Raw genomic sequence first — 18875 nt, 5'->3', positions numbered from 1 at the left:
CCATGTTGATGAGGACAAGGGCCTCTTCCCGACAACCCTGGCCGTTGGTTGTCGGGGTCTGCGGGCGGGGGGCTTATCGGAATCCGGGAGCCCCCTTTAATAAGGGGGCCCCCGGACACCGGCCCCCCACCCTATGTGAATGAGTATGGGGTACAATGTACCCCTACCCATTCACCTGTAAAATAAAAGTACCCAAAAAAAAAACACAACACACGAGATAAAATATTTTATTGCACAGCTCCGGGGGTCTTCCGTCTTCGGGGGGTCTTCTCGCCGGACTCCTCCGCTATCTTCTTGTAGCTCTTTTGCTAGCGGAGGAGTCCGGCTTTCTTCCTCCCCGCCGCCGGCCTCTTCTCCCGACTTTGGGGGTCTTGTCCCCCTCTTCGGTTCTTCTGCCGGGCCACCGCGCCTTCTTATAGCTCTTTTACAGGCGGTGGCCCGGTCTTCTGTCGCCGCCGCCTTCCGTTCTTCTGCCGGGCCACCGTGCCTTCTTATAGCTCTTTTAGAGGCGGTGGCCCGGTCTTCTGTCGCCGCTGTCGCCTTCCGGTCGCCGTCCGCTCTTCTTCTTGTTCTTCTTCTTCTTCTTCTCCAGGAGATGTTGACACGTCGCTCTCTCCGGCCGGAATGCCAGAGCCGCGCTGTGCGGCCACTTATATAGTGACAATGGGGCGGTGTCACATGGTATATGTCACATGGGTTGGTCACTTCTCCTTACGATGTCATAGTCCCCATGTGACATCAACCCATGTGACCAACCCATGTGACATATACCATGTGACACCGCCCCATTGTCACTATATAAGTGGCCGCGCAGCGCGGCTCTGGCATTCCGGCCGGAGAGAGCGACGTGTCAACATCTCCTGGAGAAGAAGAAGAAGAAGAACAAGAAGGAGAACGGAAGGCGACCGGAAGGCGACAGTGGCGACAGAAGACCGGGCCACCGCCTCTAAAAGAGCTATAAGAAGGCGCGGTGGCCCGGCAGAAGAACGGAAGGCAGCGGCGACAGAAGACCGGGCCACCGCCTGTAAAAGAGCTATAAGAAGGCGCGGTGGCCCGGCAGAAGAACCGAAGAGGGGGACAAGACCCCCGAAGTCGGGAGAAGAGGCCGGCGGCGGGGAGGAAGAAAGCCGGACTCCTCCGCTAGCAAAAGAGCTACAAGAAGATAGCGGAGGAGTCCGGCGAGAAGACCCCCGAAGACGGAAGACCCCCGGAGCTGTGCAATAAAATATTTTATCTCGTGTGTTGTGTTTTTTTTTTGGGTACTTTTATTTTACAGGTGAATGGGTAGGGGTACATTGTACCCCATACTCATTCACATAGGGTGGGGGGCCGGTATCCGGGGGCCCCCTTATTAAAGGGGGCTCCCGGATTCCGATAAGCCCCCCGCCCGCAGACCCCGACAACCAACGGCCAGGGTTGTCGGGAAGAGGCCCTTGTCCTCATCAACATGGGGACAAGGTGCTTTGGGGTGGGGGGGGCCGGGCGGCCCCCCCTTCCCCAAGGCACCCCCCATGTTGAGGGCACACGGCCTGGTACGGCTCGGGAGGGGGGGCGCGCTCGCTCGCCCCCCTTTCCTGGCCGGCCGGGTAGCGTGCTCGGACAAGGGTCTGTTGTGGACTTTGGGGGGACCCCCACGCCGATTTTTTTCGGCGTTGGGGTTCCCCTTTAAGTCCATACCAGGCGGCGGGGCCCGCGACGTCTCCTTCGCGGGCCCCGCCTACCTGGAGACGCGCTCGAAATGAGCAGACTTTCCTCCGAGCGGGAACAGTTTGCTCATTTCGAAAGTGGCCTACACACGGGCGGACTGTCCGCTCAAACCAAGTTTCAGCGGACAGTTTTTCGGAATTTCCGAAAAACTTTGTTCGTTAAACTGTCCGCTGAAACTGTCCGCTGAAGCCCCACACACGAGCGGACTGTCCGCTGAAACACTGTTCAGCGGACAAAGTTGAGCGAACAGTCCGCCCGTGTGTACGCGGCCTGAGGCACAGTTCATTAAATGCTGCAAGAAGTAGCTTCAGGGATGAGCTAATCCCCCATATCATAACTGTAGTGTACAATGGCATATCCTAGTCTGCCCTTCTTCCACTCTAAGTCTCTAAAAAGGACATCTATCTTTCTAAACCACATTCTAGGGATCCAAACTGGGGAACTATGTAGTATATATATAAAGCTGGGGCATCCAGATAATTTTGATTAAATTGGAAGGCCCACCACTGACAAAGGGAGGTGGCACCATGTGCTACTCGAGTTTAAAGCCATCTAGTAGAAGGACTAAAATATGGGGTAAATACTGCCTCAGGTCTACCATGATACATACACCCAGATAACTAAAACTTTCAACCACCTGCAGATGGTGTACACATGGGATAGAGGTTCCATAAGAGGGTCTACTGGCAAGAGGGTAGACTTGTCCCAATTGATAGGCCAAAAAATAAGCCAAAGTCCGTAATTGCATTCATGACAGCTGCTAGTGAAGATTGAGTATCCTCCAAATATAAAAGAACATCATCAGAATAAAATGCTATTTTCTCTTACCAGGTGTCCCTGTGAAAACCCTGGACATCTGATGAATTTCTAATGGCTATGACCAAGAGTTGCATCATGAGGGCAAAAAGCAGGGGTAACAATTGACACCCCTGTCTTTTCCCTTCTGCCAAGGCAAAAATATCTGAACATTCATTATTAAGCCACACTTGTGCTCTAGGGGCTGCATACAATAGTCTTACCCGGTTTATGAAGGATGGACCATACTGGAAGGCCCAGATTAACTGGCAAATATAAGGCCATTCGATGTTGTCAAATACTTTGGCAGCATTAATAGAAAGTATTGCTCTCAACCCCATATTAAGGGTTGGGACTTTCAGTAAGTTCAGATATACTTGTCTGATATTTAAACTGCTCAATCTGTTTGGTATAAAGCCAGACTGATCTGAATGTATGATGGTTTGAATAACTTTGTTCAGTATAGTAGCTAATCTGACTACATTTTTTAATTGCAAACCTCTGACATGAAAAATAAACAAAACATATAACTTTGTAGTGTGTACTAGCTCTAATCCAAAGCACAGAGTGGCAGTTCTCTCTGATCTCTCTTCCCCCAGCCTGAGTCACTGATAATAATTTATGCTGATTCCACAGCCTCCTGGGTGACGGCCCGTCCTCCCCTCCAGCACACAGCAGCTGACAGATTGAACCGTGTATATTTCCCTATTACAGTGTGCGGGGAGGAGGATGTCCATTCTCTCCATCCAGGTTTCAGGTTTCACTGAGCTCTGTGCTCTAGCTGTGCAGTGTGCGTGACACTGAATCCCTATCCCTGCCTGCTAGAGTTCATAACTGCTGTGTAAAAATGTGTGTTTTTGGAGGGTCTGGTTGGAAATAAACAGGTACAACTAGTGTAGGTGCATTTGCTCATCTCCATGTATCATGAAGTCACTTTACTAAGTTTATGTATAGATTGACAGATTGAACCGTGTATATTTCCCTATTACAGTGTGCGGGGAGGAGGATGTCCATTCTCTCCATCCAGGTTTCAGGTTTCACTGAGCTCTGTGCTCTAGCTGTGCAGTGTGTGTGACACTGAATCCCTATCCCTGCCTGCTAGAGTTCATAACTGCTGTGTAAAAATTTGTGTTTTTGGAGGGTCTGGTTGGAAATAAACAGGTACAACTAGTGTAGGTGTATTTGCTCATCTCCATGTATCATGAAGTCACTTTACTAAGTTTATGTATAAGTTTACAACCAATTTAATACCCAACTTTAGCCAGAACTGCGTAGAATTCCTTTCACTTCCTTTCGAGGCAGGGGAAATCTCTCCAGTGGGGATGCAGACTACAGAAAAACATGTCTTCAGTTTTTGTTGAAGTTGGGCTTTAAAATTGTTTTATGAAGTTTACTCTGTATTCTATAAGTTAAGGTATGCCAAGGTATTCTGGTTTGGCATATAAATGGGTGGGGTTTAAAAAATATTTTCACGAAAAAAAATATTTGGCTGTAGAGGTAAAAAATAAACTGAATACTAAGCTGTATTATCTTGGATTACAAAATAAGAACTACATCAGAACTTTTTCACACTTAAGCCAATATGTGCAAAGCCAAATTATATTTCCTAACGAACTTGTAAAATTTTCTATATGTATGCGAACATACAAAGCCAACTATTTAGTGTATTTGCCAAGATAGATGCTTTCTTCCACACTAAAGTGTACAATTACTGTGGTTTTACAGTGTTTATATATTTCTAATGTGTGGTTTTCCGTGACCTGAACTATGACTCAAAAATGGGCCTGGTTACGGTCAAACAGCTGCTGTTAAAATATTCCACAGTGGATCAGTGTAGACTGCAAAAATTTGATTATTTTCTTGATTTTGTATAAGTCTTTATGAACCTACTGTAGTTAAATTAATAGCCAGTAATATGTCATTTAAGGTTTAAATGTGAACTCAAGGCAAAAACATTAGATACACATAAAGTAGCCATTGTATCTGCCAAAGGGATTTGTATTTTTATCTATCTAATTCTGACAGCTTTGTCACACAGCACAACTGTCTGGTAGGGCAGGAAACCTGATTTCTCTTTGCGGCAGTAGAGTAAAGCAAGCCATACATTATACAATTTTCTTTTCCTCAACCACAGGTTGAAGGAAAGAAAATTGTTTGATTCCCCCATCAACACAGTCAGTGTTGATGCGGGAATCCCTCCCATTGTGCTATTGTATTCTTATAGCGGTAGGTTTCCCAGTCATGAGAATACAATGATCACTGTTGGCGGCTATACCCTCTGAGGGTGATTGAAAAATTCAACAGGCTGGTTGTACTGAAATTGATTGTGAACTTCAGTACAACCAGCCTGCCTATAGATGCATCGAAAGGCCAGCCATAAATGCATCAAAATTGGCCTGGTCCCTGCTAAACCTGCCGAATTGCAATCCATCTATTGCTGGCCTAACACAGGTCTTTTTCACCCCAACCTGTAACTGGATAGAAAAAGCATAAGCAGCTGACTGATTAGCACATCTATCTATCACTTTACTGTCTCTCCCTATCAGTTATCACAAGAGCACTCCAGCACGACAGAATGGCTCCTTGTGCTGCTTCTCCCTCTACCAGTCCACATTCTGCTGTACCAGGTCAAATTTATGTACTTACATTGTTTCTATTACAAGCAAGTTAACAATGTATTAATGAATACACAGCTGCTATATTTTGGGTTTACTTTATTTGCTCGGAACCCACTTTTATTTAAACTTTGAAGATTTGCAGTGTTAAAGTGAACATCTGGAAAATAAATTTGCCTAAGCAGTACCCTGCAAATTTTGTCATTTGTCTTGAATATCTCTTGGAGGGGCATTTGGTAATGTTACTACTAGTCTGCTCATTTTTATTAGGGATGAGCCGAACACCCCCCGGTTCGGTTCGCACCAGAACTTGCGAACGACCCCCGCGTTCGGCACGAACGTTAGAACCCCATTGAAGTCTATGGGACTCGAACGTTCGAATTGGAAAGTGCTAATTTTAACGGCTAATATGCAAGATAGTATGCTAAAAAGGGTTTGGCGATCTGCCTCCTGCCTCAGGGGACATGGGTCACTGCAAAAAAAAGTTTTAAAAACTACCGTTTTGGCGGGAGCACTGATTTTAATGACGATTAAAGTGAAAAAAAAAGTGAAATATTCCTTTAAATATGGTGCCTGGGGGGTGTCTATATAGTATGCCTGTGAAGTGCCACGTGTTTCCCATGTTTAGAACAGTCCCTGCACAAAATGACATTAAACGGAAATAACACCATTTAAAACTGCTTGCGGTTTTAATGTTATATCTGGTTCCTGCAATATGGTTGAAAATCATTCAGAAAAATGGCATGGGTAGCCCTCCCTGCCCATTACCAGCCTATTTGGGTCTTGTACGCACATTAAGGGGAACCCTGTACCCATATTAAAAAAAAGGAAATGCGTGTGGCCCCCAGGCCCTATATACTCAGAACAGCAGTATACAGGCGGTGCAAACAAGACAGGGACTGTGTAGGTTTGTTGTGTTAAGTTGAATCTGTTTGTCATTTTCAACCGGTACATTTTTAAAGTGTAGCTCCAGTCAAAAAAAATATCTTTAAGCTTTTTGGAAAACATAGGGAAGGGTTATCACCCCTGTATAATTTGTTTTGTCGTCCATCTTTTTTCATCTCACTTGCTGTTGTCTCCTTCCGTTTGCAAGTAGGAGATGTTTGTAAATTGGATGTTTGAAAGTAGGGGCCTGCCCTATATGCTCTGCAGAAATGGCGGAACAAGGTGTTGGTTTTGCAACAACATTGTAAGCCCTCAAAGTGACTCTTGGTGGCCGCTGGAGCGCCCTGCTGTGAACGATTATATCAAGAATTGTAATTACATGCCATTGTTGAACAGTGGTAGAAAAATTGACCTTTGGTGGTTGTGGTGCTGGTGCCACAACACTATAAGTCCTCACAGTTACTCTGGGTGGGCACAGGAAGGGGCCCTCCTGTGAAATATTATATCAAGAATTGTAATTACATGTCCCTGTTAAACAGGGGCAGAAAAATTGGGCCTTAGGCACTGGTGCCATCACACTGCAACCTCTGCCATACACTCTAGTTTTTTTGCAGGAATTAGCCCTGCTGCAAAGCATTGCATCAAAAATTTTACTTAAACGCCCCTGTTAAACAGGGGCAGAAAAATTGGGCCTTAGGCACTGGTGCCATCACACTGCAACCTCTGCCATACACTCTAGTTTTTTTGCAGGAATTAGCCCTGCTGCAAAGCATTGCATCAAAAATTTTACTTAAACGCCCCTGTTAAACAGGGGCAGAAAAATTGGGCCTTAGGCACTGGTGCCATCACACTGCAACCTCTGCCATACACTCTAGTTTTATTGCAGGAATTAGCCCTGCTGCAAAGCATTGCATCAAAAATTTTACTTAAACGCCCCTGTTAAACAGGGGCAGAAAAATTGGGCCTTAGGCACTGGTGCCATCACACTGCAACCTCTGCCATACACTCTAGTTTTATTGCAGGAATTAGCCCTGCTGCAAAGCATTGCATCAAAAATTGTACTTAAACGCCCCTGTTAAACAGGGGCAGAAAAATTGGGCCTTAGGCACTGGTGCCATCACACTGCAACCTCTGCCATACACTCTAGTTTTATTGCAGGAATTAGCCCTGCTGCAAAGCATTGCATCAAAAATTTTACTTAAACGCCCCTGTTAAACAGGGGCAGAAAAATTGGGCCTTAGGCACTGGTGCCATCACACTGCAACCTCTGCCATATACTCTAGTTTTTTTGCAGGAATTAGCCCTGCTGCAAAGCATTGCATCAAAAATTGTACTTAAACGCCCCTGTTAAACAGGGGCAGAAAAATTGGGCTGCTGGCATCACCCAGAACCAAAAATGTTCTTCCAACATATCAGCGGAGGAGGAAGAGGATAGACAATCAACATAACAGGACAGTCACTCAGCATCAGCATAGGCAGTCTTGAAGGGATGTGGTATTTCAAAAAAAATTATTCGGTTACATCAGCTTCAGGTGCTTGGTAGCTGTGGGTGATCCAAGACTGATTCATCTTGATGAAGGTCAGTCGATCAACTGATTCGGTGGACAGGCGCACCCTGTGATCGGTAACGAAGCCACCAGCAGCACTGAAGGTGCGTTCCGAAAGAACGCTGGATGCAGGACAGGCCAGTAGCTCAATTGCATACTGTGCAAGCTCTGGCCAGTGATCCATCCTCAAGACCCAGTAAGCCAGAGGATTTTCAGTGGGAAAGGTGTCCAAGTCTGACCTTGCCCCTAGGTATTCCTGCACCATGTAAATTAGACGCTGGCGATGGGTGCTGGAACCAATCATACCTTGGGGCTGCGGACTAAAAAATTGTCTGAAAGCATCAGTCAGACGGCCACCTTCTCCACCGCTCCTTCTGACTGATGCCTCAGCAACACGTTGTCCAGGACCAGGAGTTTGTGACCTCCCAGTCTCTGGGAACGCGTTGCACAGAGCTTTCTGCAAGGCCTCCCGGAGATGTCTCATCCTCTGCTCCCTCTGCGATGGCAAGATAAGGTCGGCAACCTTACCCTTGTACCGTGGATCAAGGAGAGTGGCCAGCCAGTAATGGTCCCTCTCCTTGATCCGAAGAATACGAGGATCCTTCCGCAGGCTTTGCAGGATCAGGGAGGCCATGCAGCGTAGGTTAGCTGAGGCATTCGGTCCGGAGTCCTCTGGGTCACTAAGGACAACATGATCCGCAGCTACCTCCTCCCAGCCACGTACAAGTCCACGTGTTTCTTGGGACTGTAAATCATCCCTATAAGACTGCTGCTGCTGATGCTGAGTGCCAGCCTCCACCTCCATGCTGACACAATCATCCTCCTCCTCCTCTTCCTCCTCCTCACCCTCTTCCTGTGTGATGGGTGGCACAGCAGGAACACTGTCTGGATAAAGGGGGCCTTGAGAGGCAAGGAAGTCCTCCTCTTCCTGCCTCTGTTCTGCCTCAAGTGCCCTGTCCATTATTCCACGCAGCGTATGCTCCAAGAGGTGGACAAGAGGTATAGTGTCACTGATGCATGCACTGTCACTGCTCACCATCCTTGTGGCCTCCTCAAACGGTGACAGGACAGTGCATGCATCCCTGATCATGCCCCACTGGCGTGGTGAGAAAAAACCAAGCTCTCCTGACCCTGTCCTGGTGCCGTAGTCGCACAGGTACTCATTGATGGCCCTCTGCTGCGTGTGCAGCCGCTGCAGCATGGCCAATGTTGAGTTCCATCTGGTGGGCATGTCACATATAAGGCGGTTCTTGGGCAGGTTCAACTCCTTTTGGAGCTCAGCCAGCCGAGCACAGGCATTAAATGATCGGCGGAAATGCACACAGACTCTCCTGGCCTGTTTCAGGACATCCTGTAAGCCGGGGTACCTGCCCAAGAACCGCTGCACCACCAGGTTAAGGACGTGAGCTACACAGGGCACATGGGTCAGTTGTCCCTGTCGGAGGGCGGAGAGGAGGTTGGTGCCATTGTCGCAAACCACCATTCCTGGCTTAAGCTGGCGTGGCGTCAACCACCTCTCGGCCTGCCCCTGCATAGCTGACAAAACATCCGCCCCAGTGTGGCTCCTGTCCCCCAAACAAACCAGCGCAAGCACGGCATGGCATCGTTTTGCCTGCGTACTTGCATAGCCCCTGCAACGCCTACGGAGCACCGCTGGTTCTGAGGACAGAGCACTGGAAGAGGCCATGGAGGAAGAAGAAGAGGAGGGGGTGGAGGAGAGAGGTGTGTCACAACCAATAGTAGCATTTTGGAGGCGTGGTGGCGGAACAACCTCCAATACTACTGCACCTTGTCCTGCATCCTTCCCAGCAGCCAGAAGAGTGACCCAATGGGCCGTGAAAGACAGGTAACGTCCCTGTCCATGCCTGCTGGACCATGAGTCAGCGGTAATATGCACCTTACCGCTGACCGCCCTGTCCAGCGAGGCAAGGACATTGCCTTCCACATGCCGGTAGAGAGCCGGAATTGCCTTCCGTGAGAAAAAGTGGCGTTTGGGGACCTGCCACTGAGGAACCGCACATTGTACAAACTCACGGAAGGGGGCCGAGTCTACCAACTGAAAAGGCAGCAGTTGAAGTGCTAGCAATTTAGCCAAGCTAGCATTCAACCGCTGGGCATGTGGATGGCTGGGAGTAAATTTCTTCCGCCGGTCCAGCAGCTGGGGCAGGGACATTTGTCTGCTATAATCGGACGTGGATGTACCACTAGCAGAGTTCCCGGAAGCACTTGGCTGTGACACACCTAATTCTACACCTTCATTCCTCTCAGAGCAGGTTTCAGAGAGGACTGAAGGTCTAGTGGGGTTGGAGATGCCAGCTGATGAGGAGCAAGGAGAGGTCCGCTTTGTTCTTTGGTGTGGGTCTTTGAGGTATGCTTGCCAACGAGCTGCATGGCAGGTCAACATATGTCTGGTCAAGCATGTGGTGCCCAAGCGGCTGATGTTTTGGCCACGTGAGATACGCTTGAGACATATGTTGCAAATAGCAGCGGTGCGATCTGATGCACTCGTCTCAAAAAAGGCCCACACCAAAGAACTTTTAGAATAACGCGCAGAGGAAGCGATCTGCGCAGGCGGAGCTCTGCGGTGTGATTCAGTCGGTGTGCTGCCCCTAAGCTGGCCCCCGGAGGGCATCCTGCCTCGTTGGACATGTGCCTCCTCCTCCTCCTCCTCCTCCTCCCTCCTTCCAGGCACCCACGTGGAGTCAGTGCCCTCATCATCCCCTCCCTCTTCATCGCTGTAGCAAACCTGGCAGTATGCTGCAGCTTGTGGAACATGACTGCCAGATTGCTGTCCTTCTTGAGCATCCCCTCTCTCTTTGCTCACGCTACTGCCTTCCTCTAGCTGAGTGTCATCATCAGAGCCCACCAAACACTGGGCATCCTCCTGGAGCATGTACCCAACACTGTGCTCAAAGAGTTCAGGAGACTCCTCAGGAGGACGTGGTGGGTCTAGGGAAGGAGTCACTGATGATGACATTGAGAGGAGGGACGACGATGTGTTAGCAGCTGCTTTTCTACTACCCTGAGACTGGGTGAGAGAGGATGAGGAGGATGAAGAGGGCTTGGTCATCCACTCTACCAAGTCGTTGGCATGTTGCGGTTCAACATGTCCAGCTGCAGAAAAGAAGGACAAGCATGTCCCATGGCCACGTGCTGATGACAATGCACCGCGTCCCCGACCAGCACTGTTGTCTCTAGACACAGAGCCTGCTTGCCCTCTTTTATCGGCTCGCGCCTGTCTGCCTCTCCTTGCTGGCCTTCCAGACATGGTAATGGCCTGAAGGGAGTTGGGTAAAACAGTAGTTGGGTAGTTTATATTGTGCTGGAGGCACACAACACCCACTAACTCCTGCAGATGCCTTTTTTATAGAACAGCAGAGTTAAAGGGGTATATACAGATGTATACTGTGCTGTGCTGGAAGCACACACAACTTCCAATAACTCCAGCAGATGTCAATCGGGCCCAAATAGAGAACAGCTATGTAGGTGGATAATAGCGGTATGTACTGGGTACAGAGCAGGCACACAGCACGCACTATCTCCTGAGTGACACTGCTGACTGCAAGCTCTATTGTTAAAGATGGACCACTAGCTATATAGGTGAGGTGAATATCACGGTGTATACTGCGGTCAGGGCACGCAGACAATAACCAGAAAACAGCAGAGTTAAAGGGGTATATACAGATGTATACTGTGCTGTGCTGGAAGCACACACAACTTCCAATAACTCCAGCAGATGTCAATCGGGCCCAAATAGAGAACAGCTATGTAGGTGGATAATAGCGGTATGTACTGGGTACAGAGCAGGCACACAGCACGCACTATCTCCTGAGTGACACTGCTGACTGCAAGCTCTATTGTTAAAGATGGACCACTAGCTATATAGGTGAGGTGAATATCACGGTGTATACTGCGGTCAGGGCACGCAGACAATAACCAGAAAACAGCAGAGTTAAAGGGGTATATACAGATGTATACTGTGCTGTGCTGGAAGCACACACAACTTCCAATAACTCCAGCAGATGCCAATCGGGCCCAAATAGAGAACAGCTATGTAGGTGGATAATAGCGGTATGTACTGGGTACAGAGCAGGCACACAGCACGCACTATCTCCTGAGTGACACTGCTGACTGCAAGCTCTATTGTTAAAGATGGACCACTAGCTATATAGGTGAGGTGAATATCACGGTGTATACTGCGGTCAGGGCACGCAGACAATAACAAGAAAACAGCAGAGTTAAAGGGGTATATACAGATGTATACTGTGCTGTGCTGGAGGCACACACAACTTCCAATAACTCCAGCAAATGACAATCGGGCTCAAATAGAGAACAGCTATGTAGGTGTATATAGTGGTATGTACTGGGTACAGAGCACGCAGACAGCACGCACTAACACTACTGACTGCAAGCTCTATTATTAAAGCTAGATCACTAGCTATATAGGTGAGGTGAATATAGTGGTGTATACTGCGGTCAGGGCACAGACAGTAACCACTACACAAGAGCAAAATAGTAAATCAGCCAAAAACGATTGGTGTGTAACTGTGTTGAAGGTACACAGAACACCCACTGCTTCAGATGCTAACAAACACTACACGAGGCCGCCTGAAAGGCAGCTTTATATAGTGTGGGGCGTGCACTACACAGTCTGAGCTATGATTGGCCACAGGCAGGATGCCTGTGGCCAACCATTGCTCTTCCCGCTACTGGCGCTGCGATTGGCCAAGCATGCGGGGTCACAGTGCATGCTTGGCCAATCGTGAGACAGCAATGCATTGCGCCATCGCAGTGCATTGTGGGCCACACGAATTTTGCCGCGAACGGCCCAAACGTTCGGAATTCGGCGAACGCACGAACGACCGATGTTCGAGTCGAACATGCGTTCGACTCGAACACGAAGCTCATCCCTAATTTTTATACTGTACACGCTGGAGGCTCTGACTTGTGGAAGTAAAGCCACCACCATTTACCTATGTTAAATCAGAGAGCCCACAGGCAATTCTGGTTAATGGCCCTTTTCTTGGCTTTTTATATATGAAGATTCAAAGTGGATACATTCAAGTGTCTTTGGGGCTTCAATGTTTATTTATATAGAGTAGTAAAGGGAAGACAAACAATACATTGAAAAGCCACTGGCTCTGGTTAGGAAGCTCATATGCAACCATAACTACCCTCAAATGTGTACCCAGGAACATCATTCAGAGATTAAAACAAAAAGAGTGCCACACCAAATTCATAAAAGAGTCCAAAAGAGCTTTAATAATTTACAAGACAGCAAATACATTTCAGGGGCAAAAGATCTGATAAGAGGGTTGTATTTTGCCCCCCAAAATGCATTGGCTGTCTCATGCCTTATTGAAGCAGTTTTAGACTACTTTGTGCATTTAGCCTGGGGATTCTTTTGTTTTTTAGCTCTGTATGGCTTTTTTTTTAACACAGATCCAAAGTTCATGTGACCCAGCAGAAGGTCTGCTCCCTATTGTTCTTGGGATAACGAACACAATTTAGGTGGTCACAGGTTACCTAGTTTTGCCTAGTTTTATTTGGCCTAAGAAGCATACTTATAATTATCAGCCATCACAAAACACAGGCTTTAGTTCTTTGGTTCTGAGTCCCATAGACTAGGACTGTCACTAGATCAAGCAACTCTCATGTGATGTCTATGGATGGTTTTTGAAGCTGACTATGACTTTCTTCTTTATATTGATAATTAAATGTGTACTACTGATATATTCTGTAGATATGATGACTGCAAGAAATAAAACTGAAAGATATGCTGAGGCCTGGTGTCATTTTTTGTGACTGCACTTGCTTTTACTGTGGCATAAAAATCTCAACTCTTTTTGGATGATTTATTTCACCACTGCAAAGTAGCAAAATTCGAATGACTCACATAATATCCAGAGAGAACGTATCTGGACGACAGGTTAATCATGCGTAACATGAAATCTAGTCTGAAGAAGAAAAAAAATGTCAAATAGAAGACATGTGACCTTACTTTCCCAAGGGAATCCCTTCTTATATTTAATGTGGATCACACAGATGAAAACATGTAGATAATAAAAGGGCAAAGTAAAATCAAGTTGATGAGCCTCCTGAAAAAGCCATTATTCTTATGAAACTTCATGCAGTTTAAACAGCAGACAAACTTGTTGCAGCACTTGACCTTCTTACCTTTGTCTCCTGTTAAAGGATCTAGCATGATAGAATCACATCAAATTTTATGTATTCCCTGTCTACTCCCTAACAAAAACAAAAATGCCTGCGGTTAGAACTGGTTTCTTTGCCTGTAGAAATGTTCTATTAGCAATAGCAAATAAAACATACAAAAAAACATCTGATGTCAAATTATACATTTAAAAAATGTTCTTGCAATTATCCCAGGAAAATATATTTTTTTGATAATTCATGGCATTTGTCATTTGTTTCAACTCAATACATTTTTGGTGTGATAGTAAAATGAACCATCAGCATTGTGGAAAAGGTTATACTTAAAGATCATTGTAGCCAGGTGCTGGCAGGTTGTTCTTATTAAATGCTTTGGAACTATTAGCAAAATGAGAGCCGCAAGTTTCAATGCTCTTACTCACCATTTCCCCTTATCCCCTCCCCATTTTTTGCTCTCCCATTGGGCTGTTCAGGACTCAAGGAAGAGAAAAAGCACAGCCACCAATGGCATTGTGGGAGATCTAATTCCATGGAGGGGGCAGTGATATTATTTTGGATCAGAGAGAGACCATAGTTCCCAGGAAGCAATAGTAAAAGAAGGAGGAGCATAGGGATTCTTAGCAGATTGCCTGGACAACAGCCTGGCCAACTGCCTTCTGTGCAGTTGGTGCCAGGACAACAGAGAGAGCAGGCAACATTTAAAAATCAATGTAAGTGAATGAGAGCCGTCTTAATGCATGCTACTGAAGTCGCTCCGACTTCAGAAAAGGTTCCTGTACTACTTCAATCCGACTTGTAGGCGACTGGTACCCATTGATTTCAATGGAGGTCGCCTCCAAGTCGGATCTCCGTCTATACGGAGGCGACTCTGACAGAATTATCAGCTCTCAAGAGGGAACTCCACGCCAAATTTATGAAAAAAAATTGTCGTGGGTTCCCCCTCCGAGAGCATACCAGGCCCTTAGGTCTGGTATGGATTCTAAAGGGGAACCACCTACGCCGAAAAAATGGCGTGGGGTCCCCCCAGATCCATACCAGACCCTTATCCGAGCACGCTACCTGGCCGGCCAGGAAAGGGGTGGGGACGAGCGAGTGACCCCCCCTCCTGAGCCGTACCAGGCCGCGTGCCCTCAACATGGGGGGGTGCCTTGGGAAAGGGGGGGCCATGCTGCCCCCTCACCCCAAAGCACCTTGTCCCCATGTTGATGAGGACAAGGGCCTCTTCCCGACAACCCTGGCCGTTGGTTGTCGGGGTCTGCGGGCGGGGGGCTTATCGGAATCCGGGAGCCCCCTTTAATAAGGGAGCCCCCGGATACCGGCCCCCCACCCTATGTGAATGAGTATGGGGTACAATGTACCCCTACCCATTCACCTGTGTAAAAAAGTTAAAATAAAACACAACACAGGGTTAAAATAGTTTATTGCACAGCTCTGGGGGTCTTCCATCTTCAGGGGTCTTCTTGCCGGACTCCTCCGCTATCTTCTGCTCTTTTGCTAGCTCTTTTGCTAGTGGAGGAGCCCGACTTTCTTCTTCGCCGCCGCCCTCTTCTTCCGACTTCGGGGGTCTTGTCCCCCTCTTCGGTTCTTCTTGCCAGGCCACCGCTTCTTCTTCCAGCTCTTTTACTAGCGGTGTCCCGGTCTTCTGTCGCCGCTGTCGCCGCCTTCCGTCCACCTTGATCCATTTTCTCCCATGTACATGCTTAGTGCATTACTTTATTTTGCTATCTACAACAGTGCACTGTTATTGTCATTGTTACTGCCTGTTATTTTGTATAAGCATCGCTAAACTCCAATATGATTATTACATTCTATGAACTAGGTTGCTTACCCGACATGAGTAGATCATGGCAACAAAAATAACTGGAAATATGATATTTTACGTACATGTTGCCAGAAACATTTGCTACAAAATTGATGTGCAAGTGTTTAAGTAAGAAATGAATCAAAAAGGCTTATCTACTGCAGAAAACTGTAATATTGGGATGGCAGTAATAACATACTTTTTTTCTAGGGAAAAAGATTAGGATAGGTGGTAACATCCTGCTTGTTACATACATGCTAGCAAATCACATTTACCAGTGCTCTAATCTTTCAGAACCAAAAGGCAGCTAACCACCACCACCAGGCTGCACGGATCACCTGATAATCCATGAAATAACGTTTTGTTGAAAGCAGACTCTAATGCCGCGTACACACGACCAGACTTTTCAACATCAAAAGTCAGACGGAACAATTCCGGCAGACCATTCGATCGTGTGTGGGCTGCAGCGGACTTTTGATTTGCAAAAGTCTGACAGACTGTTTTGGCGTTATCCGCCAGCTCTACTTCACTTCCGGTACGACGTGCGGCCACTCCCTTGTCGTACCGGAAGTGAAGTAGGACTGGCGGAAAACACCAAAACACCATTTTGCTTTATGTGCTGTTCGTTTGTTTAAATGTGAGAGTCCGATTTTTTATGCTTTTTTAATTAAACTTTACCATTTTGAGAAATTACTACACTATCAGAGCCTTCCCTCTCTCTCCATGTTTATTATTTTTTGAGCTGCCCACTCCTGTGGATACCTTCCTCGTAGCAACAGTACAGTCTACAGTGTATTATATGGCCCCCTTGTGGCCCAGTGCGGAGATCATTGTTTCCTAGTTGGCTGTAGCTGAGGACCCCCTGGTGGCTGAGAACGAGAATGGAGGTGGTCTGCTTTGTTTGATGTGCCTATCTTTCTACACTTGGAGGTGAGAGTTCTGGGAGCCTTCAGACCCTTGATTTTCTAAGTACTGTTTTTATCTGCAATTTCCCAATTGGTTCCAGTGAATTAGACGCTGACATCCACCATATGGACTTTTGTATTTTGCCTGCTTTCTATATATTTTAAGTTCTGGGTTTATTTTTATATATTTATTTGTCATTAAGCACTTAGCACTTTATATAGGATTTCTGATAGATTTGTGCAGGACCTATTGTTCACTTTTATTTTTCGTTTGATAGTTTGTGTAATGCTATCAGGTTCAGCTGCAGTTTCTAGCACCTTATTATAATATTTGCACGTGCACGTTTGTATTTGATTTACTATATGCATTTTTCTATATTGATTTTTTATGAAGAGGTATATTCACCCTGCTGATTATCTTTACCTGTAAAATAGCAGCGCGAAGGCTTTTTTCACCATGTGTATGCTCCATCTGACTTTTGCTGGCAGAATTCCAGGCAGCAAAAGATTGAGAGCAGGTTCTCTATCTTTTGGTCAGAAATTCCAATTGTTTGTACAAATTCCGACGTGCAAAATTCCTACGCATGCTCGGAAACAATTCGATGCATGCTCGGAAGCATTGAACTTAATTTTCTTGGCTTGTCGTAGTGTTGTACGTCACTGAGTTCTTGACGGTCGAAAGTTCATGGAACTTTTGTGTGACCATGTGCATGCAAGCCAAGCTTGAGCAGAATTCCGTCTGAAAAACCATCCAAGTTTTTTCCGATGGAAAATCCGCTCGTGTGTACAGGGCATACCAGGTTTTCTCAGAACTCAGGGGTTACACCACCTCCACCTTTGCAGCCTGATCTTTTTAACAGTATTTAAAAAATCTGTGCCTTTGCAGGCAGCCAAGGTAACACCATAATGCTGTCAATGTTCACTCAACTTTCTCCAGCAATTTCAAATTATCTAAGAGAAAAGTCGACTCCTGTTTACAAATCTGAATATATTCTCAAAACAAAACAAAAATAAATGCGCTCATGTGCTTTAGACTTCCCCTGCTCTGAAAAAAGGAGATTGTCTGTGAACGCGCACTCTGTGGCCAGGTGTATTCAGTTTTGTCCTTAGCCTTAACACTGTTAGTATTTACAGTGTATGTCCCAAGAGTTAAATAATATTTTAGAAACCTGAATTTTTTTTCAACAGTTACTCAGGTGTAGAAAGGCTAAGAAAGGCTGTTCTAGACAGTGACAGAAGGGCAACGCATGGAGTCTAACAGCTTATGGTCTGTGTCAATATGCAAATATAGATTGCTTTTTTTTATTTATTCTTTATTTTCAGATTTTTCAAAGTATACAAACATAAACTATTCAACGTAATAATAAGTACAACAACATTTCTTTAAGAATGATCTCCCTTATCCCTCCCTCCCCACCCCTCTCACTCGGTCCCTTCCCCGGGCCTTTTCCATTTTTTCCCTCTCTGTCTTGTTTTTCCCTCTTTCTGCTTTTTCCCTTCTTCTTTACTAACAATCAAGCAGCTTTAAATAACCTTCAGTTTTTCCAAATTGTATCCACGGTCGCCATTTATATTGATATCTCCCTTCTAGGTTATCCAGTTTATAGATTGTCTCTTCAATATTTCGTGTCCTTTCTAACCTTTCTACCCACTCCTTCATCGAGGGAGGGTCGGGTTTCCTCCATCTCCGCGGGATCAGAGCCTTAGCGGAGTTCAATAGACCAGGAACCAGGGAGTACCCATACTCTCTCTCTCCTTTTTCCGAGTCGTGGAATAAGCAAACCCATGGGTCTCTTCTAATCCCTTCCCCTGTTATTTCAAAGATAGCTTTTATAATTTTCTCCCAAAATATCTGTATCTTAGGGCACTCCCACCATATATGGGCGAAGGTCCCCACCGCTGAGCAGCCTCTCCAGCATGTTGCGGGGGTCTCGCTACTAATTTTATTTCCTTGCTGTGGAGTTATATACCACCTTGTTAAAAGTTTATATGACATCTCTCTAGTTTGAAGGTCTTTGGCCACCGAGTACGTTCGTCTAATAATCCTGTTTCTTTGGAGATCATTATTCAGCGGTCCCAGTTCATTTTCCCACTTCTCCATATAGGGGGGGTATTTTTGCTCTTCTACCTCTATTAAGATGTCATATATTTTTGAGATCCTTTTTACAACGCATTGAGGGTTCCCTATCAGCTTCTCCAGAGGTCTAAGTTGCTCCTGTCCTCGTAGTGGTTGTGTTAAAGACTGAATAAAATAATATAATTGTGAATATCTCCACTTATCTAAAGGCTTGTGCCCCCACTTTTCTATTAATTCCTCATATGTGCATACCCTATTCCCTTCCATAACCTCTTGTAATTTAATTTTATCTTTCTTAGCCCATCTGCTATAATATACATATTCCTCTTGCCCTGGTAAGAAAAATTTAGTGTCTAGTAATGGCATAAATGG

This window comes from Lithobates pipiens, unplaced genomic scaffold (assembly GCF_037356315.1).
Source record: "Lithobates pipiens isolate NorthernLeopardFrog02 unplaced genomic scaffold, aLitPip1_a1.2 Scaffold_13, whole genome shotgun sequence".
In the NCBI taxonomy this organism is placed as follows: Eukaryota; Metazoa; Chordata; class Amphibia; order Anura; family Ranidae; genus Lithobates; species Lithobates pipiens.
The sequence above is the reverse complement of the archived record's forward strand: the minus strand, read 5'-3'. Positions refer to the sequence as shown.